The sequence below is a fragment of the Lissotriton vulgaris genome, chromosome 2_1 (assembly GCF_964263255.1).
Source record: "Lissotriton vulgaris chromosome 2_1, aLisVul1.2, whole genome shotgun sequence".
NCBI classification, from domain to species: domain Eukaryota; kingdom Metazoa; phylum Chordata; class Amphibia; order Caudata; family Salamandridae; genus Lissotriton; species Lissotriton vulgaris.
Window position 1 is genome coordinate 1,644,854,387 of NC_141687.1, and position 13,609 is coordinate 1,644,867,995.

At 43.4% G+C, this 13,609-nt stretch overlaps 1 protein-coding gene across 3 annotated transcripts in view; it reads left to right on the forward strand.

The window, feature by feature from the left end:
* The window catches only part of LOC147733002 (uncharacterized), a 110,987-nt gene that overhangs the window by 39,027 nt on the left and 58,351 nt on the right, over window positions 1-13,609 (forward strand). The window contains exon 2 of one of the 3 annotated variants that reach the window (XM_086957544.1): window positions 6,611-6,730. The exons of 1 other annotated variant lie outside the window; for it this stretch is intronic. The gene's annotated coding sequence lies outside the window, so the exon portion shown is untranslated. Of the gene's footprint in view, window positions 1-6,610; window positions 6,731-8,587; window positions 8,678-13,609 lie in introns of those variants that run through there. One more of the 3 variants, XM_086957547.1, reaches the window with a different exon arrangement.

Consider the following 13,609-nt stretch of genomic DNA (forward strand, 5'->3'; position numbering starts at 1 on the left):
TTTTTGTAAAGTTGTGTTCAATCTGATTTTTTTGTAAACAACATGGTTACTACCAAAGGGCTGTAAATAATGTTCCTTACACAGCAATTTGGTCTGAATAATATGTTTAGGTGTCTCTGAAATGTATACAAATATTATGAAGTCTAAAAAAACACAAGAAGATTAAGCAAATAAATTAGTTGATCTGATGGAAAAAAAGTTTACAGTCTTGATTCAGTGTAAGTTTGCGAACTTCCTAAAAGTGTTTTTTTTTTCAGAATTGCGACTTAAAATAGGACTTTACCATAAAATATGGTTTTAAACTTCAATTCTTTAGGCACCCAACTCTGTATTCCTGCTTGCTCCCAATGGAAAGTTATCAGTTACTTTATTAGGAACCTAAAAGTAAATTACAGATGCCAATTGTGTGGGGAGGGAGGTTGCCAGAGCCAATTCCACCACGTTTAATGGATAGAGCGCAAGCACTTTAGCACTGCTTAGCAGTGGGAAAGTGTACAGGGTACTAAAAGCTAACAAAAACGAGTTCAGAAAATGGGAGGTTGAAGGCAAAAAGTTTTGGGATAGCACTTCAGGTAGGGCCAAGTCCAACTTCAGACAAAAGACGATTCTGCAAATGTTTGTAAACATTGTATTTCTGACACCCACAGAATATCAAAAGTAATCCCCAGATCGGGTTTGGCCTTTTTAGTCCTCGTCAATAATTTTGGCATTTTTGGTCAATCCTTTGGTCTCTTATTCCATTACAACTGCTGTTACTGCTGTTGTCCCTTTTGTACTGGCACTCGTTTTACCGCATTGTCTGTGTCACAGAGTCAGCTTTGACCCCTACTACAGATATAGCGGATAATAGCTCCTATATTGCCTGTTGCACTGGCAGCTGTTGTCTAGTCCCTTCTGTACCAGATTTCATTGCTACTGTGGATGCATGCCAACCTCACTGGGATGCACCAGGGGTATCATTTGTCTCAAAGAAACTCTGTATTATGATTGCAGAGCCCCCACCTCCTCCAGTACCGAAACGCAGTGTAAAATATGTAACTGCCAAATCAACACTGCAACCCCCCACGACAGCCTCTTTTTTTGGCATCTTATGCTGAAGCTGTGTATAGCCAAACTTTAAAGCATTAGAAGAGCTGAGCGTCTGGAAGGGCAGCTTGGGAAACTTCTCAGCTGCAGAAAGACAGTTACTGGTCTGGCAGAGAGCTTCAAAACATAACAAGCATGTGCATTGCTATCGGTCTCGCCTTTGGAACCTTATATATATTTAGCTATGCAGCATATTAGCTTGGGTGCTGAAACATCTACTGTTCTTTAACATGGAGGAAAGTATGCACCAAACTGCTTGACACACCAGGTATGAGAACATTTGGAGAGAAATAGTGCCTTTCAGCTGGAAATGATATAGTCCAAATCTCTGTTTTTAATATAAAATCAGGACCTCCAGTAGTCCTATCACTGAAAAACCAAGATTTAAAAAAAATATTATTGTCTACGGGTGCTCGTGGAAGACCATTTCTATGGACTGGAATCTAGAGAATGCTAAAATGATTCTGGTATTTTACTGACCTCTGCTGGTCGGTTTCTATCAAAGTTAAATAGAGGCAGTTGAACAGAAACAAGCATTGGAAATGCAATAGGTCTCGCAGTAGTAAAGTTTGAGCTATAGGTGTTATTTATTTTTTTGTTTTTTATTTATGTGTTGTTTTTTCTAAATAGCGAAATTAATAGCTTTCTTCTTTACAAAGCCAATAGTTATAATTTTTGTAAATGTGACACCTCTAGCATTTGTAAAGCAACATGTTTTGTATTAACGGGACTTATATGTGACTTATATGTATTGAAATAAAAAAAATCAATGGCTTTAAAAAAAATTAATAATTAATACGTAAATAAAATGGATTTTATTTTATATTGCCAATAGCTTAAAGTTTATAAAATATATTTAGTTTAAGATGCTGTGGTTGCGCTGAGTGAGGGTGAGTGAGGGTGAGGGTGAGTGAGGGTGAGGGTGAGGGTGAGTGAGGGTGAGGGTGAGTGAGGGTGAGGGTGAGTGAGGGTGAGGGTGAGTGAGGGGTTGAGGGTGAGTGAGGGTGAGTGAGGGTGGGTGAGGGGTTGAGGGTGGGTGAGGGTGGGTGAGTGAGGGTGGGTGAGGGTGAGTGAGGGTGGGTGAGGGTGAGTGAGGGTGGGTGAGGGGTTGAGGGTGGGTGAGGGTGAGTGAGGATGAGGGTGAGTGAGGATGAGTGTGAGTGAGGGGTTGAGGGTGAGTGAGGGTGAGTGAGGATGAGGTGTTGAGGGTGGGTGAGGGTGAGTGAGGGTGAGTGAGGATGAGGTGTTGAGGGTGGGTGAGGGTGAGTGAGGGTGAGGGTGAGTGAGGGTGAGGGGTTGAGGGTGAGTGAGGGTGAGGGGTTGAGGGTGGGTGAGTGAGGGTGAGAGGGTGAGTGAGGATGAGTGAGAGTGAGGGGGTGAGGGGTTGAGGGTGAGTGAGGGTGAGGGGAGAGGGTGAGTGAGGGTGAGGGTGAGTGAGGGTGAGGGGTTGAGGGTGAGTGAGGGTGAGGGTGAGTGAGGGTGAGTGAGGGTGGGGGGTTGAGGGTGAGTGAGGGTGAGGGTGAGTGAGGGTGAGGGGTTGAGGGTGAGTGAGGGTGATTGTTTGATGGTGAGGGGATGAGGGTGAGTGAGGGTGAGGGGTTGAGGGTGAGGGAGGGTGATTGTTTGATGGTGAGGGGTTGAGGGTGAGTGAGGGTGAGGGGTTGAGGGTGAGGGGTTGAGGGTGAGGGAGGGTGAGGGGTTGAGGGTGAGGGGTTGAGGGTGAGGGGTTGAGGGTGAGGGGTTGAGGGTGAGTGAGAGTGAGGGTGAGTGAGGGGTTGAGGGTGAGGGGTTGAGGGTGAGTGAGGGTGAGGGGTTGAGGATGAGTGAGGGTGAGGGGTTGAGGGTGAGGGGTTGAGGATGAGTGAGGGTGAGGGGTTGAGGGTGAGTGAGGGTGAGGGGTTGATGGTGAGTGAGGGGTCGAGGGGGAGGGGTTGAGGGTGAGTGAGGGTGAGGGGTTGAGGGTGAGGGGTTGAGGGTGAGTGAGGGTGAGGGGTTGAGGGTGAGTGAGGATGAGTGAGAGTGAGGGTGAGTGAGGGGTTGAGGGTGAGTGAGGGTGAGGTGTTGAGGGTGAGTGAGGGGTTGAGGGTGAGTGAGGGTGAGGGGTTGAGGGTGAGGGGGTGAGGGTGAGGGGTTGAGGGTGAGGGGTTGAGGGTGAGTGTGGGTGAGGGGTTGAGGGTGAGTGAGGGTGAGGGTGAGGTGTTGAGGGGGAGGAGTCGAGGGTGAGTGAGGGTGAGGGTGAGGTGTTGAGGGGGAGGAGTCGAGGGTGAGTGAGGGTGAGGGGTTGAGGGTGAGTGAGGGTGAGGGTGAGTGAGGGTGAGGGGTGGCCAACATCGCTATCCTCGTTAAACCAGTTGGCTCATCAGTGTTTGTCAACAGTGCGCCTTGTTGAGTAAGCAGAAAGAGATCGACGCCGGTTCGATAATGCCACAGCTCTGTGCTAACAAAAATGCGGAAAAAATAAGCATTTAAATCATTGGCAAATTCAGTAAGCAGAAAGAGATCGACGCCGGTTCGATAATGCCACAGCTCTGTGCTAACAAAAATGCGGAAAAAAGTAAGCATTTAAATCATTGGCAAATTCTACGGAAATTGATTGCAAATGGGAGCAGCTCTGCTTGCAAATCCTCCCTCCGTCGCCCAGGCTGCTGGACTGGAATTGCAGCAGCTAGAAGTGAGGAAGAAAAAAACAAGCAGCAGAGCACGGCGTCAGTGTTGGCATTGATGGGGGGTAGGCGGGAAGGGGAGGGGGCGGAGCGGTAAAACAAGACGGACGTGCACGCGCTTTTAAGCTCAATGCGCAAGCGCATTGAGCTTAAAAGTCACGGGCACTGCAAGGAATCGCCACGATTCCTTGCAGTGGATAAAGAGTGGATAAGCCCCCATAGTCTCGCTTGCTCGATGCGCATGCGCATCGACAGGCGAGACCTAAAAAGGCCCTAAGCGGAAGCAGACAAGTCCTAGGGCTAATCTCCAGAGTCCACAAAGTACATACACATATAAGTATATACTAAAGTATATACAAGAGTTCTTGAATGCTCAAACTAAAAGGAATATGTGATTGAAGTAATTTTGGGGGGAACAATCCTGCTTGTTTTAGAGTCGATTGAGGGGTGTTCTACTTGGCAGACAGGCCTGCATTAAACTGATTCAGACTCTGATAATCTCTAGGGCTTCTAAGCACTGCAGAGAATGAATATCTAACCAATAGGGCTCACCCCTGTTACTTGCAGATACTTGGAGGACGTCAACATTCTTACAAATTAATATACAAGAAATAACTCAGGAACTCGGGATTGACATCATGTATCCCAGGTAGAGCAACATCAATCAGAAATCAGTATTCACTTGTACCCTCCACTGTGCAGCATTATCGATCTGTTGTGCAAATAAGCACTTAAGGAATTGGAGGACAGCCTTGCCTAGTATAAAAAGCAAAGACAGTATCTTAAGATGAACATAACAAGACTGACTAAAAGCTGTTCCCTAAGCACCAAGTAAATCATAACATCAATGAACCTGATATTAATGTGAATGTAACCCTCCTTAAAATTATGACTACATGAAAGAAGCTCAAAGACATCTGGACAAAAAGACCGGCTGCAAAAAAAAGTACCTCGGGCCCATCTGAAACAATACAACAGGAGCTCAAGCCCAAACTTCTAAGTACTTCTCTCCATAAGAAAAAAACAATACTTACACATTAGGACTCGATGAATGGTCCCTAAACTATACAAAAGTAGCTACATATACAAAGGAAGACTAATAACTTTGGGAGTAAACTGTATATGCTCTAATTTTGAAGAAAATAAACTCTTACAAAAATGAATAAAGGGATTTCCAAGCTACATCTGCGTCACAAAAGACCGTCTACTTAAACTGCAAGACCTGCAGTGCCAGACGGATCACACACTTGCTACTATTGATTCTTTACACTTCTGTCAGCCACACAGAGATGGAGATGGAACTGAAGCAATGAAAAAGCACACTATCGAGAGGCCAACTTGATAATTCTAGAGATGCTGGAATTTTGCCTACTGAATAACATCATCTCTTTCAACCAAAGACATCTACATACCAACCGAGAGGCTACAATGGGAGCGAAATCGGCACCACCATATGCACATCTTTGCATATGACAGGCCAAAGGATCATGGGTTGTTGGATGAATACCTCAGAACTATAGTCTATGTGTGGCTTTAAAGTACAGGTACATAGATGGCATTACTCTGATTTGGCAAGGCAACAGAACTCTGCTACAGATCTATGCTAAACTAATGGATAAAAACCCTTTAACTTTAAATTAACACCCAAGATATGCAAGTCTAGACAGACTTCCTGATTCCTACCATGGATAAGAAGATAACCTCTAGACTTGCACTTGAAAATTCAAGTTACCGATGAAACTAACTGTGCCTTTGAAACGTAAAGTTTCAAGGCACTGGGGGCCATCTGGGAGATTAAGTGAGCTATTGTCCAGAGTCGCATGATGCTGAGCTGAGCTGCTGCCGGCACTGGGGATCGAACCGTGATCCCATGCTCTGGAGTCAGGTGCTCTGGCCGCTGCGCCACACCTCTCCCACATTACATTACTCTGTTACAAAATGACTCTTATTAGGGTACAGAAATGATTTCAAACTTTTTTTGTCCAAACAAGACACCATCTTGTATTGTGAATTTACTATCTTAAATGCCTCGTCTATGCAATATATCTCTCTCTGTGCTTACTAATGAACTGATTGTTATATAGATTGTTGATACATCCAGTACTACTATTATCAAGCCCACTACATCCTCTTACCCCATATTCCTTAATATGACAGATACATTCTTGTTGCTGTATCTTGAGTCTACATGCATCAGAACTTAACTGCCCAACCTAACATGGCATCTGTTACATTAAATAAGTTGTTTGGGCAGTGGACTGATGATACTCAAATTATCATCTCCTTCATCTATAGCCTTAGCTAGACTCCATACATTTTTTTAAAATCTTTGGCCTTTTAGATACCCAACAACTGACTGAAATTAAATGCAGACAAAACTGAAGTACTTCCCTGTAGTCCTCATTTTAAGTTCCTAGTCCCTCTTTTGTTGGCCTGCAAAACTTGCTCGATGCCGGTGGCACCCACTTCTGCTAAAAACTTAGCATTTTGGTTTGATGATGGTCTTTCATTTGTCAAGCAAATAAGAGTGTCTATTATAGTTCTTTATAGCTTCAAATCATAGTGCAAGTGCGAAAATTCAAATGTGGTGGAGGATGGCAGCACCCCCCCCCCCATGTTTCACTTCCATCTATAAACTTTCTAAAAGTTACATGACCACATTATTCAGGCATACTCTACTTAACACAAATAGGGGGCCCTAAATGAATGATGGAGCAATTTGGCCAAATAATTGCGTATTATTACAAACAGTATAGATCTTTGTTGTGATTTGATGGTAAAAATGTTGATAATAAATTAAGGATAATGATAAATTAAGCTCATGAAGGGTACAACTAACTTAAATGTTCATCTCACAATAGATTCATTCACCTTGAGCTGACGAAGTTCAGTACATAAAGCTTATCCCAAACATCATTGGCTGTATCCTGTGAAACTGTGATCAAGCACTAACCTTGGAGTCTGGATCCAACAGAAGCAATGTAGGGTTTTGCATTTCACCTCATCCACAGTTAATCACATGTTTGCGATACGTAGGCCAACCTTGGACACAGGAAGGGATAATAGGATCTGAGAGAAAACAGAATGTGAATATTATCAATTCGACCTGCTACTCACCTGGGCAATTAGCGTCTGGGGGTTGCATTGGATATCAAAAGGCAAGACAAACATTTAGCACCTAACCAGTACAGCACATTAACTATTGTTTTCTATAGAACTAATATATTGACAATATCTCTTTTTTTAAAACCTCTGTATAGAAGCAGGTACTGGTAGCTCTATAGCACTGGAACATATATAGTATTGTAATTGTGATGGATGTTATACCACCTTCAACATAAACTCACTATCTCTAAAGTGAGATAGTATTAGGCAAACTGAAATGCGATGAGCATTAATCAATACTACATAGCCCACAATGAATACCAATCAATTCTTTACATAAACATCACCAATATTATAAGTACTTTATGTACATCTTGAATATTTAAAAGTCTTAATATAACATGTAAAATCCCTGCCGTTACTTTAGGTCTACGATCAGTAATGTTCAACAAACCATATAGTTTTCTACTACTGCAAGTGAGTTCTGCTATAATACTTTTGGTTCCTAAATATGCCTCAAATACTTCTGACTTTATAGTCCATGTTCCCAAGAATGCTTCAAGGAAAAGTAAACTGTCTGTAAGGTGCCCGCAGGAATAGGAATCCAGGACCAGGCTGCAGTGTATTGTAACTGCATTTATATAGCACTTACTACCCCTGATGATGTGTCAAAGCGCTTTTTCGACGAGTAGCATGCTACTCCAGAACCCAAAAAGGATGAGTGGTGAATTAGTAAAGGGGAATATGAAATTCATTTGAGCAGGGGACATGTTAGTCTGTTATTTGGATTGAAAGGACCGTGGGGAGGTAGAAGAGGAACGGATTGTATTTACATAGCGCTTGCTATCCCTGATGAGGTGTTAAAGCGCTTTTCGGTGGGTGGCAATCTACTCTGAAACCCAAAAAAGGATTAGTGGTGAATTAGTATAGGGAAATGTGGAATAAATTGAGCAGTGGACATATTAATCTGTTATATACCCCTATCTATGATGAACAATACTCAGTAAATCACTTATGAACAGACCCGGGAGGCTTATCAGAAGTTTGGTGCTCCAACATCAAGAAGGAGCAACGTCTTACATTTCTGAGGTGATTATATCACCTAATGGGAACATGTCGTAACTGCATTTGATATCAAAAACGAATTCAATACCAACAGCTGGGAATATAGAATATCATTATTATAGTACATGACTTTTGCACCAAACTTTAATGGATGGATTGAGCTCCTCTACACTTCACCTATGAAAAAGGTTCAGGATAGGAGATATTGGAGAGCTGGGTGCTAAGAAAAGTACCAGCCGAGGCTCTTCCCTCTCCTCCCTCTTATTCGCATTAGTAAAGGAACCACTAGCGAGTAAACTTAGACAGAACTTGTCAGACAGGGCCATACATGTGAAGATTAGCATGCATGATCTTTTGCTGTAGGAAGATGTATTGATCTAGTTATGTCAAGCCCTAAGTGTTCTCCCTCCTAAAAGAGCTATATAACTTTGTTAAGCTGGCAAGTCTCCAAACAAACTAACTGGTACTAGTCCATTTCGTTTGCTTTCGGGGGCAATGGTGGGAAGAGAAATGCAAGCTCTACCAGATCTAAGAATGAGATGTCAGGTTCACAAAAAACAACGCTGGGGCTTACGGCCTCTCCAGAAAAGAATGTATGCGAATTATTATAATGTGATTAGAGAGTAATAGTATTCAAAAAAATTAATCCCATCTTACTTCAGGCTCTGCGTCTAGGTTATGGGAATGGTTGCTCTGGCGAACATGCTTCCCAGTTGTCGCCAAGTGCTCCAAGATTTAATGGGTCTCTCACAAACCTGGTGAGTTTCTATTTAATAGTCCTCAAACTTTTACCTATTCACCAATTCTTCAAAGCATTATTTCTGACAAAAAAATGTTTTAATTAATATTTGCGGTTTTTCCATTTAGCTTCCTGCTAAGAATTTCTAAAGGCTTCATTGGAAAGGTATTGCTAGATTTTTTGCCCTGAACTGCACCCTCATGGAAGTAGTAAAGACTATCACTTTTCAACCCTTGTTAAAAATACTTGGGAGTTTGAAACTTTCCCCGAAATAGTCCAGGACTTGAGTTAGAATAGTGAATAAACCCCCTGGAATATCTGGGGGCCACTTTCTCTTTCCCTAAAAGGACTGCAGTTAGAATGGTAAATGTAACCTTCTAGTGTCCCCATGCCCACTGTGACCCTGAGGGTGCAGTTCATGGCAAGAAAAACAAACAAGCCATTTTAAGCCTGACTACTTAATGCCTTTCATTTGAAAACCTATTCAGTTTGATTTACTAGAAAGGGAGTTTAGTAGCCTCCTAAAATATATGAATTGTCTTTAACTTTTCCTGCAAACAATGGCCTTGTGCTTGGTCTTCAAATTTTTGTATTTCTAATTCGAGTTTAAACCAAGCTGCGTCTGCTGTCTTCCAGAAATCAAAAACCACAGTTGATGGACAGAATGCAGAACAATGTCATACATTCACCCCAGTACAGAGATCTGGGCCTAAATCCATCGTTTTTTATGCACTCCATACCACCCCAGTTCAGACATGGCCATATGCAAATCATCCTTGACCCTGTGCCTCATGGGAACAGTCCAGCCTGAACTGCCAAGCCATGTCTTTCCTGGACCGGACTCAAGCATCCTAGGACCGGTTTCTGGCTATCAGCCAGGATAGCTTGACTCCAGTGGTGTGGGGAGCATGGTACTCACGTCTGAGCATACCCCTCCCACTGGGGGTGACCAATGCAAAAACCACAGTTGATGGACAGAATGGAGAACAATGTCATACATTCACCTCAGTACAGAGATCTGGGCCTAAATCCATCGTTTTTGTGCACTCCACACCACCCCAGTTCAGACATGGCCCTATGCAAATCAGCCTTGACCCTGTGCCTCATGGGAACAGTCCAGCCCGTACTGCCATGCCATGTCTTTCCTGGACCGGAATCAAGCATCCTTGGACCGGTTTCTGGCTATCAGCCGTCTTTAGCCAGGAAAGCTTGACTCCAGTGGTGTGGAGAGCATGGTACTCCCGTCTGAGCATACCCATCCCACTGGGGGTGACAAATGCAAAAACCACAGTTGATGGATAGAATGCAGAACAATGACATACATTCACCCCAGTACAGAGATCTGGGCCTAAATCCTTCGTTTTTTTGCACTCCACACCACCCCAGTTCAGACATGGCCATATGCAAATCAGCCTTGACCCTGTGCCTCATGGGAACAGTCCAGTCCGAACTGCCAAGCCATGTCTTTCCTGGACCCGAATCAAGCATCCTAGGACCGGTTTCTGGCTATCAGCCGTCTTCAGCCAGGATAGCTTGACTCCAGTGATGTGGAGAGCATGGTACTCACATTTGAGCATACCCATCCCACTGGGGGTGACAAATGCAAAAACCACAGTTTATGGACAGAATGCAGAACAATGTCATACATTCACCCCAGTACAGAGATCTGGGCCTAAATCCATCGTTTTTGTGCACTACACACATCGTTTTTGTGCACTACACACCACCCCAGTTCAGACATGGCCATATGCAAATCAGCCTTGACCCTGTGCTTCATGGGAACAGTCCAGCCCGAACTGCCTAGCCATGTCTTTCCTGGACCGGAATCAAGCATCCTAGGACCGGTTTCTGGCTATTAGCCGTCTTCAGCCAGGATAGCTTGACTCCAGTGGTGTGGAGAGCATGGTACTCACGTCTGAGCATACCCATCCCACTGGGGGTGACAAATGCAAAAACCGCATTTGATGGACAGAATGCAGAACAATGTCATACATTCACCCCAGTACAGAGATCTGGGCCTAAATCCATCGTTTTTTTGTACTCCACACCACCCCAGTTCAGACATGGCCATATGCAGGAAGGACCTGGCTTGGCAGTTCGGGCTGGGCTGTTCCCATCGGGCACAGGGTCAAGACTGATTTGCATATGGCTGGGTTCAAACTGGAATGGCATGGTGAGCAAAAAAACTATGGATTTAGGCCTAGATCACTGAACTGGGGTGAATGTATGACATTGTTCTGCATTCTGTCCATCACCTGTTGTTTTTTGCATTTGTCTTCCAGAAATCAGCAGCCACAGAGAAGAGTCTTTCTCATAGAAATTAATCTCATCTTAAAAGGGGTAGTTTTTTTGAAAAAGACGCATCTGTTCCACTAATTTTTAGCATGAGAATAGAAAAAGTGTTTCCCCTTTCATCAAACTGTGTTCAGGTCAAATTTAGGGATTTGAGACCATCCATAACCACTGGCAATACAGTATTCTTTAATAAAGTGGGACGACAAGGGTATGTCTAGCTCAGGGTTCCTTACTAAACTGAGATTTTCACAGAATACAAGCACCGCTTTTGAAAGAGGCTGTATGCTGACATAGATCTGTTAACCTAGGCACTTATCCACCGCTGAAAGCATATGTTAAAGTCAATATGAACATCCGGCCACAGAATTCTCACTTGAGAAAAGGATCTTTCAAAATCTACAATTGAGTCTTGATGCCTGGGAAAGAGAATGGCAACACCAATCTTTTCTTCTTAACAGATGAGAAATGGAAACTAGATTATCTCCACTTCTGGTTTAGAAATGTGCCTCTTGGACAAATAATCTCGGTTCTATCTCCAGCACCATGCAAAAAGTGTTGAAAATCCTACATGTCGTTGTGTAAGCTATATAGCTGGCATATATTAATCGCTGGATATTAATAAGGTCACACATCTGCATTTCTACACATGAAGTAGCACATAACCCATGGCATGTTTAGGATAGATTTATCTATCATCTAGTAGTATGTTTACATCTTGCATCAATACATTGTAAACTGGAACAAATGTTGCATCACATCCTAAAGAAGTTTGCATGCATAATTGAGGGGCTGGGCAGCTGTAAGTTGAGTCAAGGGCCATGGTCGCCATTGTAGGCTACCTTGAAGGACACATACAGTGTATTGATTCATCTTATTTTCTAGACGCTCTGACAAGACACATGCAGGGCATATGTGAGTCTTTAGAAAGTGCAAATAATAATTATTTATCGGTTGTTTAGAGACTTCACTCTTAAAATATTACCTCTGCGGGGAGTAAAAAAAATTCTTGGCTCACATATACCACCTTCAACACAGTGCTCATGTGTTCTCTTACTGTCATATCTGAAGTGAGCACATGACTTCTACTCAGTTGTTTCATGTTGTTTGATCCTACCACCCTCTCTCAACCCAGCATCTCTCGCCTCCGCGTATACAATGCATCTAATGCACATTCAAAACGTTTGCATGTAACAAGGAAGGCCGGAGAAGGCATAACGATAGCAGGAATAAAGGGAGTAACGGAAAGCCTTCCCACTGTCCAACCTAAAGTGCCCCCTTTTCCAAAATCACCATTTGTGAAAACCGTTTCAAAAGCATTTTGAAATGATTTTGGGGGGAAAAATCGATACCCCTTATGCTGAGAAATATCAGTATGCACCGCGCACCTTTGTGAAGCTCCAGGAGTCATTGCTTGAAATCTTATGCAAATCCATTGCTGTGGTAGATAAGCTCTTTGCCTCAGATGAAGCCACCAATCTGTGCACTCGAACAGACTCCCCAATGCCATTGGTTGCCATTTCTAAACAATGTGAACCTTCCATTAAATCATGGGAATTGTAGTTTGTATTTGGAAACTGACACATGGTGCTTCCCCTAGGTATTTAAAGTGTTTTGCCCGGCATCTGTGACATATTGTGATCTCCTTCAGTCCTTGTTTCCTTTTTGATGCTCGCAGAGCAAGCAACTTTGGAATGTGACACTCCTGTATTTGCCAAGTGCTGCAAGGAGAGCCACAGATCATGACGAACACAATCCCAAAATAGTTACTAATGTATGCAGCACTTCGCCAGGCTATTTACAGATTAATTTATGAATAAAAAACAATTGTAATGTACAAATAAATGCAGGCTATAGCAAACATTATAAGTAGCCTACTTAGGACTTGATTACAAGGTTCGGCGGTCCTGGAGCGGGCAGCACTCCTTCTCCCCTCTCCAGGGCCACCCAAATTTACTGCCGCCTGTCAGATTACAAGTAGTTTTGTGGTCTGGTCAACAGGTTGCGTGGTGGTCCCATATCAGAGCTTTTTAAAGTCTCATTGTGAGCCTTAAATAGCACCGCGCTGGAACCACCAATGCACGTTCCTGCTCGGGAAGGAATCCACCATCTTGTGCATTCTTTCACGTGTGGAAAGGGGGGGTGCAGAACTGCGGGGGGGGGGGGGGGGGCACAACATGTGCCCCCCTATGCACCCGGTGCACAGAGGCAAGAGGGGACCCAGTCAGGCCACCTTTCTTTCCTCGCCACCAGCAGTTACATGGAGGAAGAACCTTTGTGACACCACTTGGGGTGAGTAAAGTCTTAATATGCTTGGCGGTGGGTCAGTTATAAGAAGAACAATGGTTCAAAGGTGGCCTGAATAGGTCCAGTAACACAAGATTAAATATTATTTTTTCTAGGGATTGAATCAGTTGGGGAGCAAGCTTCGTAGGGCAACATGTATATTTTTATTCCTTGAATTTTATATTTACACAAATACATTCAGGTGCTCACATGAGTGAAACAAGCATTTACAATGCAACGGTCTCGCCTTTGCAAAAGTTAGAGCTATTGGCATTGTAAATGACAAAATTGTTATTTGTGTTGGTTTTGAAAACAGATCAATAAATGGCATTGTCATTTACAATGCCAATAGCTCATAGTGCAGGCCACCGTG